Raw genomic sequence first — 6,197 nt, 5'->3', positions numbered from 1 at the left:
TTACTAACAACAGCACGCTTGTGCACGGAAGGATCGCTGCAACCCTGAGCTGCCTCCCGGAAACGGCTATGGTACAAAAGTTAAATAGTTACAAGTTACAACGCCTTACGCCAATAGGTGCTGAGTAATCACCATTGTTTCAGTTTTATACTTTTATTTTCTCTATGAGGGAATAATGGAAGAACCAGATAGACATGGGCCACTTGCTCTTCAGCTCAGGCAGATGTGCCATTCAGAATCTGAAAATTAAAAGCCCCGTCCAAAACACACTTAAGGTAAAGGTATGGGTACCCCTGCCTGTAGGGGCCAGTCGTGTCCGACTCTAGGGTTGTGCGCCCGTCTCAGCGCTGTCCGAAGACACTTCCGGGTCACGTGGCCAGCGTGACAAGCTGCATCTGGCGAGCCAGCGCAGCACACGGAAACGCCGTTTACCTTCCCGTTAGTAAGCGGTCCCTATTAATCTACTTGCACCCGGGGGTGCTTTCGAACTGCTAGGCTGGCAGGTGCTGGGACCGAGCGACGGGAGCGCACCCCGCTGCGGGGATTCGAACCGCCGACCTGGCGATCAGCAAGTCCTAGGTGCTGAGGTTTTACTCACAGCGCCACCCGCGTCCCTATAAAACACACTTAGAAAGGTGTATAATTTTATTTAGTGACACAACAAATTTAGTGTGATCCTATGCACATTAACTTGGAAATAAATCTAACTGAGAACATCTTAGGTGTTGTCAGAGCTGCCCAAGGTCCCAGCTCACAGAGGACCAACGCCAGGTCGTGGTTATATACAAAAGTCTTTATTGAAGTTCAGTTTCCATTCCAAAGCCGTAGCGCGCAGCTCTACGTCTTAAACCCTAGACCGCCGAAGTTCCGTCTGAGTCTCCTCCCCCTAGACACCAGTTTAAGACTCTAGCCTTACTCCACCTCTTCCGTTGTTCTTTCCTCCTCTGGGTCCGTCTGCCCGCCGGGGTGTTGCCCTTTCTGGACTCTTCTGATGCTGAAGAGTCCCCGGATTCTTCCCCCTGCCTCCGGCATGCTTTAGGACCTGGCTCCCAATCCGAGCTCCCTGCTGTCCCGCGCACCTGTACATTTGAACTTGGCGCGCGCGCCCACCCGGCCACCTTCCTCCTGACCGTTACACTGCTCCTGTCACTGCTTCCCCCTTCGGGGGGGCTAGCTGGATCTGACTTCCCCTCCGTTCCCTCACTCAGTGATAGGGGCGTGGTCAGCCCTGACTCATGGGACTCTTCCCCCCCCCCGCTACGCTCTGGTGGGGAAACTGGTCCCGATCTCCAGCTGCTGTTTTGGGAGTCGCTGCTGGCCCCTAGCTTCTGGTGCGTCCCTCCCGGGACCCCCCTTGCCCTGGCCATCGGAGCCCCCTTCTGTGAATCTTCCGATTCGCTGGAGAGGCTCATGGAATCTCTCGGGCCACTGTCATCTTCCCCTACGCTGCCCTCAGATTCTTCCCCTTCGCTCTCCATCTCCCCTCTTCCCTGTGCTTCTGCTCCTGAGCCCCTGACAGGTGTATAGATAAGTTTGCAAGAGAGAGGGCCTGTGATTCGTGTAGTGCTTGATCTGTGATGGCTCAAGTCTGACCTACACATTTCACTTACCAGAGATAATTCTCTGTTTTCATATAGTATTCATATTGTATCATGTGCAATAGGCATGTTGGGTTCCTGGTTTTCCACCTTAGGAGTCAGGACTACCTTAGCAAAGTACCATCTCATGCCCCCTCCCCACATTAGTTCCCTGCCCTCCCACCTTACTTGCTATGGGCTTACCTGCAAGCAGTGGTAGGTAGCTGGGAAGTCATTTCAAGTTCCATCACAGTTCCTGGATAGCCAGGACATTTTTCATATTGGGATAAATCTGAATCCAGTGCACACCCCTACCAATTACCCTCCAGCTGCATCCTCTCGTGATCATCAAATTGTGCTTGGGCATTCCCCTGAGCATTAGCATCAATTTTTCAAGGTGTGTATGTATTTGCAATGGGCAGGTATGCCAGAAAAGTTCCAAAGTTGCCCTTTGGCTCACGTACAATGCATTTAATTTTGTTCTGAACTCCTAACCCTAAGTAAAAAAATCATGTAAGATTTAATTAACAGTTGTCGATACCTTTTAAAATAAGTATTCAGCCTCATAAAATAGAGCACAGTCTGCATGTAATGTTGTGTGCTTCATTCTGCAGGGCCAACACAAGCACAAAACCTTAATAACCATTGGGCTAAAGCGTCTAAATAATCCTGTTGACATATCAATATATTTGTCTTTGGTTAAACTATATGCCTGTAGAACTACAGGATATGCACTGTTTGAACTCTATAGATCTTATCTAAAATGTTTAATTAATATTCCTTGCCACTATCAATAGTTTTCTATTATTTGTGCCATCTGGCTTCTCTCTGGTAGGTAATTGACATGAATGAAATGTATTGGCTCCTTATAAACTAGATTAAATTTTGCCGAGTGAACACAGGGCCTTTTAGCCTTCCTCGCTTTATCAGCAATGTGGCAATGGATACTATAAAATAAATGCAAATATACACTTGTACATATAATGGGTTGTATCCAACTAACAGCACTAACCAAGCCCAAGATCTCACCAGGATGAGAGAATTTGGATTCAACAGATCTTGATCTTTGCTGTCTGAGCCTCAGATATCCTGGGGTAAGGTTGACCCTCACCCTGCGTCAACCTTTCAACATTTTCAGACCCAAAACCAGGACACGTGTCTTTCAGGACATGCTCTTGGGTGAGTCATGTGACCTGCACCTCGCTCTCACTCCAGAAAAACACATTTTTCGGGGCAAGAAAGCAACGTGAGAGATCGCTGCAACAAAACTGGTCACTGTGATATTGTGCATAAAAATGGGGATATTCCATTTTTTTTTTCTGGGGCACCTGGCAGGTATGGAGAAGAAATCCTAGAAAGGGGGCATTCTGTGTGAGGGGTGGGGGTAGCACAGGGTAAAGAGAGACTTTTCCAAACCCTGTTCATCTCAGTCATGTGACCTAGAGACCAATCCTCAAAACTCAAGCCCATGCACACCTGCCAGAGCAGCCAGCAGCGTCCCCTCCCAGAAGCTCTTGAGCAGAGTTTAGAACAGGGGTAATTTATGACAGAATATATTACATTGGCTTCCTATAGTTAGGATTGTTCTGTAGATTATACTCCGAGAAGAACCATATAAATCAATTAACATTACTAATTTAAGGTGCAATCTTAATCCTAGGTCTGCTGGGATAAGTGAACTAGGATCCAGTGGATCTCTGTATCAGCCAGCTGGTTCCCAGCTCAGCTGTGATCTGCCAGTATAATTCCCCCATCCCAGCTCAGCCAGGACCCAGCTTTCAGTAGGGTGCTTTCAATAAAACTGTCCTTTGGCATCTCCCCATGTATCCTGCATGTTCTTTGGGGTGTCTGCAGGCGTATCTTCGGGGTGCTTATGAGTTGCATGAAGTGGGACACAGGGTGTGTTGGTGTGCTTCATGTGCACTTGTTCACCCAATCATCTGTTGTTACATGTGGCTGTGGGTTTGGTGGAGCTTGTGGTGGGCATGCCTGGAGTATGTGGTATACAGTGTGTGCTGATTGGCTGCCTCTGGGAGCATTGCTAGGGGCACCATTTGTGTGCTCTGTCCCCTATTTGTTTGTGCTGGCAATTTCAAGCCACTTACCATAAGCTGTCTCTGAGAAGTCTCTCCGTTCATACACAACTGATAAGGGCACTTAAGAACTCTCCTTTGTGTGTCAACAGGTGGGCTTGTCCCCATAGTAATACTGCCTGAGCTAGCTCTCTGGGTTTTGTTGCCTTCTTTTCTCTCTGCTGGGCTGGGGCCAGCTTACCCAGCCTTTACCCTTCTCAGGAGTTCCTGAACAGCACACTTTACACCAGATTACTTTAAGATGGCTTCCATTAGGAATGCTCCCTGTCCATTAACTTCAGTGGGTCTCCTCTGAATATGACTTAGCTGGATACATTATTGTACTTATTCATTGGTTTCTTTCTGATGCGTGATTTCATATTAGGATAAGCCATCAGCAGTGAGGTAATCTTTCAGCACTTTAATGCTGGAATCCCCTTTTCATAATCAATAGCGTTCAGTCTTATGTGCTGAACAAATCAGTGCAGTAGCAATTCTCTTGGCACTTGAGAACTTGACACAACTCCTACTGTTCATTCAATTGTATGATTACTCTCATTTTTTAAAATAAAATTGTGTATTAAGGAATTACATAAAATGAAATAGTAAAGTTCACACATGAAAATTAAAGGGTTTGTAGAACTGTGACATAAATTAATTGTCTCTCTGAAAGTGGTGAAATCAGTTTGTCTGTTAGTCGTTACACTTCATTTTTGTCCATGTGTGAATGAAACAATTGCATAGCCCATCCTCATAGCTCACATGGTAGAGCATGAGACTCTTATTCCCAGAGTTGTGGGTTCAAGCCCCACATTGGGGGGGGGGATCCTGCATTGCAGGGGGTTGGGCTAGATGACCCTCGTGGTCCCTTACAACTCTACAATTCTTTGAGTCTATGTTTCTATGATATATATTCAGATACCTTGATATGCAAGAAATATGTTCTCTTGCTGGGGCTTGTATTCTCTCAGTGCTGTGCCATGACTGGCTACTTGAGTTAGGTGGAACTGAGGAGCTGGCTGGTGGGGGAAGAGGAGGTTATAGGGGCAGTAACCTTCAGGTTTCCGATGACTCCAATAGGAGGATGGGATCCAGTTCCTTAATTCTTGTGGGTTTAAGATACTCAGAGTAGAACCACTGAAATTAAGAAATTTAAGTCCATTGATTTAATTTGGTCTATGCTAAGAGTATGACATAGTTGGATGTCTCCCAGAACGTTTTACTTAACACCACCTGTTTCGTTGGTGCAATTTTGCACCATTACAGAAGGTGGAAATGAACACTGAGCTGTCATAGGGTCCCACTTAAGCTCTGCTCCTCCCTTGCCATATCCCCACCTTGGCCATTTTGTGCCCAGTGAACTGTTGGCTTCATCACAGAGGCAAGGCTATTGCTGCACTGGCACATAGGAGCAATGCTATCTTTTTTTGACCTTAGGAGCAATCATATCTTACTCAGCAGACTTAACTCAAGGATAGGATCACTCTGTAACTCTTCTACTGTATATCTGTGGGAGATTAATGTCTACCAGCCTCATTAAAGTAGGCATCACAGTGACATTGAGACTCAAATCAGAGCGGACTTTTCTTGTTATGCGAGACAAGATGTAATGTAGCCTTAAAAAAAAGAAAAGAAATGTTTTGCACACTTTTACATCCAAGGAAAAATTATGCTTTATTGCTATCATTATAATTAATTAGTAAGAGTTCAGCTGTGATCTGAATGCACTTCTGTTAGCCTAGTTGGGATTATTTATTGAGGAGGTTTTGCTATGCTGCATGTCAAGTTCTTTTCACGGTAGTCAAGTCACATAAAAATTGTTCTAAGCAGAAAAATGGTCCTGTTAAGCCTTGCAGAATCATGCCCACGACATGCATTGAATATATATGTGTGTGTTTGTTATTCAGCATTTAATTAGTTCAACGGAAGTGACTATATTTACTTTTCTTCTACATAATTGAGTGAAGATTTTCTAAGTTCTTGGTCATGAACAGAATGCAAAGTGCAGTGTTTCTGAAGAATGTGTTTTGTTAGAAAAAGAAAGAGGCACCTGCCAGTGGATTTTTTTTATAATTAGCTCTGAAGAAAAGTATCTGCTTAGTGTACAGTGGTACCTCGGGTTAAGAACTTAATTTGTTCCGGAGGTCCGTTCTTAACCTGAAACTGTTCTTAACCTGAGGTACCACATTAGCTAATGGGGCCTCCTGTTGTCGCCGTGCCACCACCGCGCGATTACTGTTCTCATCCTGAAGCAAAGTTCTTAACCCAAGGTACTATTTCTGGGTTAGCGGAGTCTGTAACCTGAAGCGTCTCTAACCTGAAGCATCTGTAACCCGAGGTACCGCTGTAGACTAATAAAGCAGTGATATTTCAGGTAAAACGCACAGCTTGTTAAAGATGGATGGCGAGTGACAATAACCTACTGTGTGCAGTCTTGCAAAGGCTGAGACACAAAAGCATCAGATGTGCTAGTTGCTGTTTTCACCAATGAAATTGGGAGGTGCTAAATGTTGTCAGTCTCTTCACTCCATTTTCCAATTCCTTTATC

At 45.3% G+C, this 6,197-nt stretch overlaps 1 long non-coding RNA gene across 1 annotated transcript in view; it reads left to right on the top strand.

Annotated features, from left to right (window-relative positions):
- LOC307223521 overlaps positions 1-6,197 on the top strand; it is a 33,447-nt gene that overhangs the window by 9,211 nt on the left and 18,039 nt on the right. The gene's annotated exons all lie outside the window — the stretch shown is intronic.

Source organism: Podarcis cretensis, assembly GCF_951804945.1.
Source record: "Podarcis cretensis genome assembly, chromosome: 9".
In the NCBI taxonomy this organism is placed as follows: Eukaryota; Metazoa; Chordata; class Lepidosauria; order Squamata; family Lacertidae; genus Podarcis; species Podarcis cretensis.
Note: the sequence above shows the minus strand (reverse complement) of the source record. Positions and strands in the feature narration are given on the sequence as shown.